This window comes from Ictidomys tridecemlineatus, unplaced genomic scaffold (assembly GCF_052094955.1).
Source record: "Ictidomys tridecemlineatus isolate mIctTri1 unplaced genomic scaffold, mIctTri1.hap1 Scaffold_102, whole genome shotgun sequence".
Taxonomy (NCBI): domain Eukaryota; kingdom Metazoa; phylum Chordata; class Mammalia; order Rodentia; family Sciuridae; genus Ictidomys; species Ictidomys tridecemlineatus.
In genome coordinates this window covers 58,963-71,535 of record NW_027520983.1, presented here as the reverse complement: position 1 = coordinate 71,535, position 12,573 = coordinate 58,963, and positions in this window count along the sequence as shown.

Sequence of the window (12,573 nt, the reverse complement as noted above, 5' to 3'; positions counted from 1 at the left end):
GCTCCAAAGCAAAGTTTTCAAAATGACTTAGTGACAGTGACATAGGAGAAACAACTCAAGAATTTGTTAGAAATTAACAAAAATCTCTTCATAATATTGTTTATGGAATTTTCTATAATCACATCCAGAAAAAAAAAACTGGCAGGTAGATATGATCACCATTATCGTAACCTATGAGTTGTCCATTGGTCTTGTTTATTTTTAGTGGTGATATCTATTAAAATCACTGAGAGAGAAAAGATAGAACCTAACAATTATAGTTTTGTTGAAATCATCTCTATTTTTTGCACTGGATATTTAAATTTTTTTTTCAAGCTTTGGGTGCAGTCCGATTACAAAAATGTTGGACATACCCTTGCTAACAACTATAGTTTCGTTCTGATTTTTAGGTGAACCCAAGTGAAAACTTATATTTAAATGCAAAAAATTCACATCACATAGTACAGAGAAGCAAAAACCACTTGCTTTAAAATGAATCTCACAAAAAATTTATAATTTTCTGATAGATCTTTTCCTGTCATCTTCAAAGACTGTCACTGAAACTTTTATTTTCATCATTTTTAAGCAAAAAAAAAAATCCTTAATCATTATCAAAAGAATTTAAATTTGAGATACCCATCTGTTGCAATTTTTAGAGGCTCCAAACACCCCTCCTGGAGAGAAACCTTGGTTTTGAACTTCAGTGATGAAACAGTGGTCTCCTTTGTGCAATCTGCTCATACTGCTGTTAGGTAGCAAGTATTTCAACACTAACCTTCAGTCAAGAGCCTCTTGTCCTACAAGACACTCATTATTCAAGAAAAAATATCATCTACATTTAAAAAATGAAAGAACAGAATCTGTGCTCATGCAAGTGTTTATGTTGTATTTTTTTTAAATCTCTAATGTAGAGGCTCTGCAATCACCAGAATTGCAATTTTTTTTCCTGTCTGAGATAATAAAGGGACCACTTAATTATCATCTCATGGTCATTTTGCTTGCGATGTACAGATTTGAAATCCAATAACAACTCTAATGAAAAGCATTTCTTCATGGCCACAACCCTTTCACACCTGGACTATCACTTTCAGAAGATGATTATATGGTTGCTACAAGAAGGTCACCATACAAGGCCAAAGTTACCGTCAGATGCCTGGATTCCCCACAAGCACCTTACTAACATAATGCAGAATGAATGGCTCCAGAGGTTTACAAAAAGAGACTATTTTTCAATGTCCATTAGTGCTTTGAAAAGACAATTTCAAATAACATAACACTACAATGAGGTTAAGGTAATGGACTAACCTTCTAAAATGTTAACCAGCTTGTAGTTTGAATTAAAAATAATGGTAAAAGAAGATGAAACTAATATTTTACAGTAATTTTCACTGAAGTAAATGAAGCAAGGCTTACATAGGAGAACCTCGAAGAATATGGAATTCTACCCATCAATGTGCTTCAAACGACAGCATATGTTGTTTATTTTGAATTCTCTGATAAATGAATGTTTATCCTGGGATCAGTGGCTCTAGGTGAATGGCAGATTGCAGCAGCAATTGCTTTCTTACCAAGAGAATCATCTTAAATCAGATCTCCTTTGTTTGATGAAACCTAAATTGCAGGGGGTGTTATTTAAACATCTAAGGAGAAAATTCATAGATAAGTTAACACATGGCTCTAAGATGCATTTAGCAGAACTAATTGTCTCTATTATTCTTTTATTCTGGAAGCTACAGATAGAATGTATAAGTGAAATAGCAAAATACTCTACCATTGTGCATTCTCTGATAAGGGACAGTAAGCCACCAAAATAGTAGATTTACTTCAAGTGGGTCCTGGGACCAAAGAGACAATTACATCTGTAGCAAGTCCAGCTAAATAGCTGGATTAAGAATAAAAACTCCTTCTTTGTGCTGTGCTTTTTTTTGTGAGGCGGAAAAAACCTGGAATCTGGTTCCTCTGTGGAGTACCTGTGGTACTCTGCACTCTCGACTCAAATATATCAAGAAGACTGGCTAAGTGACTGCACATGTGTGGTCCTAAAGAAAGTGATAGTAAAACCACCATGATAAAGAGCTCAAGGGCAGACATTCCTGCATTTGACTCCTGTCTTTGCCACATACTAGATACATAACCCCAGGAAAGGTCTTATATCTCTCTAAAGTCCTTTTAAAAAGTTTTGGTTAGCTAGAGAATGTTAAAATATAATCAAGTATCAAAAAGCCATCTGGGGCTTGGACTGTGTCTCAGTGGTACAGCATTTGCCTAGCACAGGAGAGGCACTGGGTTTGATCCCCAGCACCATATTAAAAAAAAAAAAAAAAACAACAACTAAAACAAAATAAAGGTATTGTGTCCATCTACAACTAAAAATATTAAAATAAAAAAAAGCCATCTGGCAACCTATCAGACATTTCTCAAGCCTTTCCAGGAGAGTTCCTTGCCTCCCCAGCCCACTGAAGCTATCTTGCCTGAGCTTCTCCTTGACACTGAGCCCAGTAGCTCCATTCAAAGCCTGCTGGGTTCTAAAGGATACCTCTGCAACCTCTAACTCTGCTGGCCATTCCCCTCTTTGTGAATCACCTCCTTCCCTCAATACAGAGAGAAAAGCAGACATATTTATAGAAGAGAAGCCACTGTTCTGGGAGAGACAGTAGCTGCCTGAGTTTCTTTCACCTCTTAGAACTTGGTTTTTGGTCTTCCTGACGCTAGGTTCTAAGAATGTCTCATTGAGCTGCCTTAAAACATCAGAGTTTAAGCAATGTTAAAGCTAAATGTTCAAGACAAGTCAGAAAGCCACTAAATTTTTCAGGTTAAGACAGTACATGGTGAGGATTTTGTTTAGATGCTTTGAGAGTCACAAGGGCCTCCTGGCTCATTGGCCACTCGCTTGTCTTAAACAGAGATGGAAAGCTACATTATCTTCCAGGTCCCAATCTATACATGTTCCCACATCCACCCCCCAGTAATGATGACCAGAAGTGACCTAGTGAGCCCAGGACACACAGTGCTTAGCCCAGATTCTCAGGCAGCACTGGACCATGCTGTTCGATGGGAGATTACATTCCATACCGTGGTGAAGATGAGGCTTTCCTCTAAAATATGTGGTTCAAATTTAAGAAATAAGGGAAAGGGACTTAAAAATTATTAGTCAATCCAGGTGTGGTGGTGCATTCCTATAATCCCAGTAATTCAGGGGCTGAGGCAAGAAGTTGTTGAGTTCTAGGGTAGTATCCCAAAAGTAGTGAGACCCTGTCTTAGAATAAAAAGTAAAAGAGTTTTGTAAAGCCCAATGGAAGAGCACCTTTGGCTCAATCTTCTGCACACACAAAACATGTTGTTATTCCAAATTTGCATAATGTCTAGCTCCACACATTACCATGAACATATGTCACACCTTTCTTTGACATCTAATCAGAAAGCAAGATAGGTGCATAAAAAGAGTCAGAAAAACTAGAAACAATAAAATTTACATACATTTGCGGGGCAAGAGCAAGGCCATGGAGGCAAATACGTGAGTTTTTAGGAAGCCCCTTTAGCTAGCAATGAATATCTTAGCCAGGTTGAAGGTCAGGAAAATTGCCCAGCTCAGATCAAGCAGGTTACCATCAAACCAGAGTGTGGGTTTTGTGATGGTGTCAGGTCAGGCATACATGCAGATCTCCTCTAGGCTCCACAGTGAGTGTTTTAGATGCACAGTGTTTAACCCTGGGCTTCAGTGTGGACCCCAGGACTTGAATGAGCACTTCAAGACCAGCTTTCCCTCCAGGCCCAGCAGTGCAGGTTTCAAGACCACTTCATGCCTGAGAGGGAAGCTGGCAAATGGTAAGTCTGGATATGATGTCCCATATCCAGCCCACCTGTGACAAAGTTCAAGCCTGTCCTGGAGACTCTAAACCCCTGCACTGCACTATAGGAAAGCCTAGCCAGCTGTTGAGTGATGTGCACAAGGGCATCTGGGTTGACATCATATCCACAAGACCAAGCAGCCCATTGCTGCTATTCAGGGTTGAAGGGTTGGTGAGTTCAAGCCCACAGCCTGGGCTGAGCTTCCTGGGTGGGTTACACTAATTGAATGTGTTATGTCACTTTGTTTGGATTGTATTTATACACACAAACTCAACATAGACAATGCAGTGAATGATGACTCCACTTAGGAGGAGTTAACTTAAGAGACTATAACATATATACAGTGAAAACTACTTTCGTCATACGCTCTTAACTTCCCATAATTGTGTTAACAAGTTCTTTCTGAATTCTTTCTAAGTTTTAGGTTCCCAAGGTCCACAGGCATGATTCCTGATCTTTTGGAAGTTTTCAGATATTTGTATGTCTGTTTATATTCCTTTCTCCCTTGTAGCATTTTCTTTTCTTGTATTGTCTAGTATTTTTCCTTAAAGTGATCTCTTTTAGTTACATTCAATTTACTGCTCTCCCAGAGCATTCTTTATAACTGCAGCTTAAGTTTTTAGGTTACACCTCAAACTTTACATAGTTTCTATCCTTCCTGATGGAAATCACCCCATTAGTTAGGCAAACCACAGTATTTCTATATCCCTTATTACCTTATTGTCCTCTGATGTCTCCTAACATAACCACACTTTTATATATGAAAATTAGTTACTTCCTCCAAACTAAGACAAAAAAGATCTTTATTGTCTCCAGTCTCTGTTCCTGTCACCAAGGGAATTATGATAGAGTGCTTAAACACTGCAATTCTTTCAGACTTTTGTTTCCTAAAAGCATTACCCTCCCATTAGTCTGAAATTACTTGAAAGTAATGGCCATATTTATTTTGCTCATCACCAATTTATAGGTAGTACCATGCAGAGAATATACTCAATAAATACTTATGAATGAGTAATTACTCTTGACCTTCACATTGCATATGGAGTTAGTGTTGTAACTACTACTCTAGTTGTATCCTCACATTTTATCATAATCATCCTATTCCAGAAATTATATATATATATTCAAGAAAGACTTTTGGTAATTGTTAAAACAAAACATAAAATAGAATTTGAACAGATAAATTTCTTTTCCCTCACACTTTGAAATGGAAGAGAAAGAAATTACCATAAAAATAAACATAACTTTGACAGATTTTATTATAGCAATCTAAAAATATTATTTCCTTATATATTTAGATCAAAATCATAGGGAAGCACCCAAATATATAGTACTAAGTAAACTAAAATGAAATTGACAATGCACAATTAATTCCTAAGTATTGATTTGACAGATGAACTGATGAAATCTTATTATTAATCTGTTTTTTATTCAGGTTAGTAGTATTATCTTAAGTTTATTGAGCAGTTATTCTCGTTGTCAGATTGGAATTAAAGAGATGAAGCTAATAAGATGTAAGATCTATGAATTAGTTTATAAAACACACCCATATTTTATTAAAAGTGAAGAATGTTAACTTTTCTCATTTGCAAGTTCTACTTTAGTTCCCCAGAAATTAAAAAAAAAATCATAAAGGGAATAAATGACTCATGGCCAAAACATGTAATAAAAATTGTGATCATTCTTTCAAGAATTCTTTTTCCTGACACATGAATTTTTCATGTGGTAGTACTCTTTTTGTGCACTTTACAGTGGAATGGAATTTGAGCATGAGTATCTTTTCTTCTATTCCGCAGTGACCAGAAGTCTCTTCAGAAGACAATGAATGATATCGAGGGTCTCACTGAGACAATAAAACTACCGTTCCTCCTTTGGTTGAAGCTAATGCAAAAAATAAACAGTGTGGACCAGTCCGCATGCCAGTGTGTCTGATTTTCTTTTCCCCTTCCTCCACTTGGGTGGTCTCCATATGGAACACCTCTCCACCTTGAAGGCTTTGTTTCTTTGGGGAAGTTTGAGTTTCCTGATGGGCCAGTCCAGGTGGTGAGTTCAGTTTTATGGCCAAGGAGGTGGGGCCTGCAAATGGGAAGGAGTAGAAAAATCAGAGTAAGAAAGACACTTCCAGGGAAAAGAACATTGGTTCATAGTATTCTCTATTGGGTGCTTCCATCTTGCCCTCTGTCGGAGCCAGCGGCTCAGATATATTTATTCATAGTTCAGAGCTAGTTGAGGGCAAGTATCAACAAATATTCAACAAGCCTTAGCCTAATTCGCCAATGGTTAGCTGAGTCAAGAACCCCATTCCCTTGGTGCTGCAGTGCTCTGCTTTCGACCTGTGATGGGCTGAGTTCTCTGCTGCTTGGTACTGACCCTGAATACTGATCCTCCCCACAAGGTCAACTGCTATATTTGATGACAAATACGCCACCTGAGGATCACAAGGCCAGACCCAATGTGACTACTCATGTCCCACATGTTAGAAAGGTCTTCCTTTAATTGAGATTAAATTTAATCTTTCTGAGAAATAGAAAGCTGCTCTACTCCAGCTTCTTCAATATAGAGAATGTGAAGCAAAGCAAAGCATAGTGTACAGAGTCATGGAAACGGGCACCTCAGGGTTCTCATGAGGACACACATCATGGAACAGTTTTATGATCAACGTCATGGTGCTATCAAACTCTTGACAACTTACGTAACTTCATTGCTGCCCTGTTTCTGGCCTGCTCACATTTCCTCCTGTAAAGCCCAATTGTGTTTTTCTATGTAAACACAATCTGCAGTCATTGTTACATCAGTTCCAATCCATTGTTATTTACTCTTTATAGTAATTTTAGATATTTTTTACTCTGCAGGATTTTCAAACTTTAGAAATACTGTTAAGAGAATTCCATATGGGAATTCTTTCCTAATTGATCTAATCAATCTTGTTGAAGTAATCTTGCTGAGCAAACAGCTTTTACAGATTTTTAACACATCATTAATGAGGGAGACAGGTCTATATTATAATAGTTGAAAGATTCATCTATACATGTGAAATATTGAAGTGTGTTTGCAAATGAATGCCAAACTTTTCTTCCTAGTGGGGGAGGGAAGACCATTGAAACTGCCTGGACAAACTTTATTTCCTGTCTCTCCATGAGAGTTCTTTGGAATGTCTAGGAGGAGTCACAGACTTTTCACATTTTGCCACATGTACTTTATCTTGCCTCTTTCCCTAATTCAACCTTTCTGAACAGTTTGAGAAGAGTATTTGTGTCTCCTACCCCTGTGCACTTAATGCCTTTACTGTGCTGTGAATTGTCCAGGACAGCACATTCTCTCCCATAACCCTGGAAAATTCCTACATTCAGGAAACTAACATTGACACAATACTTTCCTCTAGTCTATAGCCCAGTTTCTTAGTTGTCCTGTTGTCATCCTCCATGCTTGATTTAAGTCCAGGCTCCCACAGTTCATACACTTATCACATCTCTTTAGTCTCCTTTATAGTTTCAGAAAATTTTCAAGTTTGCCCACTTCTGAAACTTAGAGACAAAGACTGTGGCATTTCTGTGTATGTGTGTGTGTGAGAGTGTGTGTGTGTGTGTGTGTGTGTGTGTGCACGTATACATATGCACTGCTTCATTGGTGATTATGTCTTCAGCTATTATGTGAAAAGCCAACAAATCGCAAATATGTGGCACCAGGCCTACAATATAGAAATAGCTGTCGACGTGTCTGCCCTGCTTACCAAACTGAGTCAGTGTAAGAACTTGGCAGGCAGGAGGTGACTAGAACTTGACAGCCTTCGAAGGAGGGGTCGTATCCATGGGCTCTTCACTGGCAGCCTGGGAGGTTGGTGGTGCTGATGCCCTCTGTGCCAGGGTGGAGGCCGGTGAGTGGTCCTGCACTGGCAGTGTGGTAACCGTGGGGGCATTGGGAAGAGAGGCTCTTTGCTGTCCAGCAGGGTGCCTAGAAGCAGGCTGAGGGGCGGGTGGTGGGACAATGGAATGGGACAGATTGCGGTTGGGTTGAGAGAACTGAAGGGTTGGGGGGCTGGGGAGGACTGGTCCCTTTGCTGGCTGCCTGTGCTGCCTATGGCCATGGACATTGCTGTCACTGGATGCAGGAGAAGACAAAATGACCGCCATGGAAGGGGGAGTGGTGTCCATGGCCATGTCCTCAGGCAGCACAGCGGGATTCTGGGGAAGGTGAGCCGATGACATGGCTATTAGGGTGAGAGGGACACTCCTAGTGGAGTGCTGGCCCTGGGTATTGGGGTTTGGGGTGGAAGGGACAGGAGTGGATCTTGGGAAGGAATGAGGAGGAGGAGGAAGAGGAGCAGCAGGGCTGGGGAGGACTTGTCCCTTTGCTGGCTGCCTGTGCTGCCTATGGCCATGGACATTGCTGCCACTGGATGCAGGAGAGGACAAAATGACCGCCATGGAAGGGGGAGTGGTGTCCATGGCCGTGTCCTCAGGCAGCACAGCGGGATTCTGGGGAAGGTGAGCCGATGACATGGCTATTAGGGTGGGAGGGGCACTCCTAGTGGAGTGCTGGCCCTGGGTATTGGGGTTTGGGGTGGAAGGGACAGGAGTGGGTCTTGGGAAGGAATGAGGAGGAGGAGGAAGAGGAGCAGCAGGGCTGGGGAGGACTTGTCCCTTTGCTGGCTGCCTGTGCTGCCTATGGCCATGGACACTGCTGCCACTGGATGTAGGAGAGGACAAAATGACCGCCATGGAAGGGGGAGTGGTGTCCATGGCCGTGTCCTCAGGCAGCACAGCGGGATTCTGGGGAAGGTGAGCCGATGACATGGCTATTAGGATGGGAGGGACACTCCTGGTGGAGTACTGGCCCTGGATATTGGGCTTTGGGGTGGAAGGGACAGGAGTGGGTCTTGGGAAGGAATGAGGAGGAGGAGGAAGAGGAGCAGCAGGAGGAGCAGCCAAAGGAGAGGGAACACTAGGAGGAGGAGCAGGAAGAGGAGGAGGAGGAGGAGGAATAGGAGCAGGAGGAAGTGGAAATGGAGAAGGGGGAGAGGGAAAAGGAGGAGGAGGAGGAGGAGGAGGAGCAGGAGGAGGAGGAGGAGGAGCAGGAGGAGCAGGAGGAAAAGGAGAAGGGGAATGAGGAGGAAGAGAGGGAGTAGGACTAGGAGAAAGACCAGGGGGAGGAGGAGGAGGGGGAGGAGGAGGGGGAGGAGGAGCAGGAGAAAAAAGTGAAGGAAGAGGAGAAGGAAATGGAAGAGGAGGAGGAGGAGGACAAGGAGAAGGAGGGGGAGGGGGAGGAAGAGGAAAAGGAGAAGGAGGAGGAGGAGGAGGATCTATGCACATGGGGGTTGGGGATTCCATTCTGGAAGAGGTAGGATTGGAGGGGAAAGGGACCTGGGTAGGAGGTGTGGGAAGGTGAAACACATTCGGGGTAATTCCAACATGGGGACTGGGGCTAAAGGGAGAAGGAGGTTTCCTGGGAAGAGGCAGTGGAATATTAGATGAGGGGGAAGGTGGAGGGATGGGTAGGTTCAGGGGCCCAGCAGGCTCGAATTCCATTGGGATGGGGGAGGGGTCAGTGGGTGGGGGGAGGGGGCCTGCATTCCAGGTAGGGCCTGCAGGTGGGGAGGATGAATGGACAGTGGTGGTGCAGTCCTCCAGAGCCTCTCTTCCGCCCTGGGCGACCTGTGTCTCAGGCTTCACGTGGTTACTTCTGGCACTCTGAACCCTCCTCAGGGTGCCTTTTGAACATAAAAGTGGCCGCTTTGCAGGTGGGGGCAGCCCATCCTGATGCCAGGCAATCAGTGATGGCAGGGCCACTGGCATGAACAGCTTTCTTTTATGTGGCCTCCTGGAAGCAGCAGTTAGTGAGGGCCAACCCTGGGATAGAACACAGGTGGGCTTCAGGCCCTGCTCTCCCTGGATGGATGGGGAGGCAGACAGGCAGATCCACTTCTTGGGCGACACGGGGGGCCTCTGGAGAACACTATTTCTCTCTGGGGGCCAAGAACTGGCCTCCAGGGCACTGAGGTCTCCCCGAGTGACCTCCTCCGTCTTCTTCTCCTCCTCCTCCTTCTCCTCCTCCTTCAGCTTCTCCTCCTTCTTCAGCTTCTCCTCCTTCTCCTCCTCTTCCTCCTCCTCCTCCTTCTCCTCTTCCTCCTCCTCCTCCTCCTCCTCTTCCTCCTTGTCCTTCTCCTCTTCCTCCTCCTCCTCTTCCTCCTCGTCCTTCTCCTCCTCCTCCTCCTCCTCCTCCTCCTCCTCCTCCTCCTCCTCCTCTTCCTCCTCGTACTTCTCCTCCTCCTCCTCCTCCTCCTCCTCCTCCTCCTCTTCCTCCTCGTACTTCTCCTCTTCCTCCTCCTCCTCCTCCTCCTCCTCCTCCTCCTCCTCCTCATCCTCCTCCTCATCCTCCTCCTCCTCCTCCTCCTCCTCCTTCTCCTCCTCCTCCTCCTGCTCCTCCTCCTGATGGGTCTTGCGGTTTTCTGGATGTTCCTGGGCCCTGAGCTCGGCTTCCTTAGGGGCACCAAGAGGGCAGCGAGCAGCTGTCATGGGCCCCTCAGCTTGGTGGATGAGCTGAGGAACTGGAGGCAGGAGGAGTGGCCAGCGCCCAGGAGGGGGGACCCTTACTGCTGTCCAGGGGCCGAACATCCGGGAGTTGTTCCTCGATAGCACCGGCTTTTTGGGGAACGGCCCCCAGGACGCGGGCAGCAGGATCCCCCGACAGAGGAGCGGGCCTCTGTCCCTGCCAGCAGCAGGAGGCCCCCGAGGTGGAGGTCGGCGATCCTGGAGGAAGCGCCTGCTGGCAGGGCTGGGGGGAGCGGCAGGTGCAGCCGGGTGGGCCCTGTGAGGAGAGGGAGCCTCCCGGGCGAGGCGCAGGGGAGTTTGACGGGCCACCAGGGCCCTGCGGCGCAGCCTGCGACCGCACTTGGTGAGAAGACTGCCCATGGAGGGCACGGGGGCTCGTCACTAGGCACAAGTCCACACTAGTCCAACGCTGGTCAGCACAGAGCAGCTTGGCTGAGAAGCCAGCTCCTCCTTGGACCAAAGGCTGAACTGGAGTTTAGCCTTTGTGACGTGTGGATGGAACCTGTGACGCAGAAAGGACTTGGGCCAAGGCGGTTGGTCAAAGGAAGGCTCCAGGGTGAAGAGACCCCCACCCCCACTTGGTCTGAGCTCAGGCTCCTCCTGACTCTGCGCTGCTTCTTCTCCCACACCCACCGCACAGTTATTCTCACCCTCCAGAGGGTCATTCTGAGGCTGCTTTCCTCTGGGTTACTTAGGCAGTCATTCCACGTGGCTCCAAAAATCTCTCCAGGGTTCTACTGGACATGACTGTACCCATCCAGAGTCGATTAGTTTTATATGACACTAGATGGTATTTGGATACATCATACATAAATGGAGTATAACTTCTCATTCTTCCAGCTGTACGTGTTGTAGAATTACACTGGTCATGTAATCATATATGCACATAAGCTCATAATGTCTGATTCACTCTACTATCCCTCCTACTCCCATGCCACCTCCCCTCCCTTTGTCTAATCCAAAGCCCTTCTATTCTTCCTTAGGCACCCTCCCCCGTTTTTGTGAATTAGCATCCACAAATCACAGAAAACATTCAGCCTCTGGTTCTTTGGGATTAGCTTATTTTGCCAATGTCATAACTTTGTTCTTTTTTATGACTGAGTAATAGTCCATCGTGTATCTATACCACATTTTCTTTTCCATTTAATCTGCTAAAGGGCACCTAGGTTTCTTCCATAGTTTAGCTATTTAGTGAGTTGAGCTGCTATAAACATTAATGTGGCTGTGTCACATTAAGTCATTCAGGCACAACTCGAGGAGTGGGATAGGTGTGTTTCATTTTGCAATTGATGGTTTTGTGTTTGCTTTTCTCTCCTGGTCACTCCATATCCAAACATAAAGCACGTCCAACATCCTTGTGTTTTCTAATTAAGAAACAGTGGAAAAGGCACAATTCTGACTTTGACACTCACATTGGCTGCTTCCACTGTGGACCAGTGTAGGGACATGCTCTTCTAGGTGCCCCATGGTGCATGGTAGTCTGCTGTCCCTGCTGCCTATTGCATCACTGTGACCACACCCAGCTGTGACCTCTGCTGGACCCTGCACTGCAAAGACCCATATTGCTTCCACCTTGGGATCAGGAAATGGAGAAGGCAGGCTAAGGATCAGAGGGCACACACCCCATTCCCTCTGGAAAGGCAGGAAACAAAGGGACAGGTGTCTGTTTGTCACTGCCACAACACGCTCCCCATCTTCTCCTGTGGGGTACAGTGGTCCACATGCTGGACTTACAGTGGCCAACACCCTGTCACACAACCAGGTAGCCAGCTGCTATCATCCTGTGGAACCTTGACAGGGCTTAGATGTGGCAGCTGCCACCACCCTGCATCCTTGCTGGGACACTTGTCCACACCTTTGGGACTATTGGAAGTAAGATTATCTGTGGAAACCATGTCCCACCCCACCACCCAATGCTGCTTCTGTCACCCCCTCCTTCGGTCCCTGCAGGTGTCTTGGTTGCCCAGAAGACTCTGCTTGACCACTGCAACAGTGCAAAATGGGGTCCAGCAGGCAGGCAACTGACTATGTGCACAGACCCACCCTCCTGTCATGGACCACACAATTCCTCCTGCGCTCATTGGGCCATTCTGACACCGCTGTTCCATGTACTGCCCACCCTGTGATCCAGAATAGGCCCTGGTAAAGCCTCTGGCAGATGGATTTTAAATGTTTTATGTTCTTTTTACTTATACAT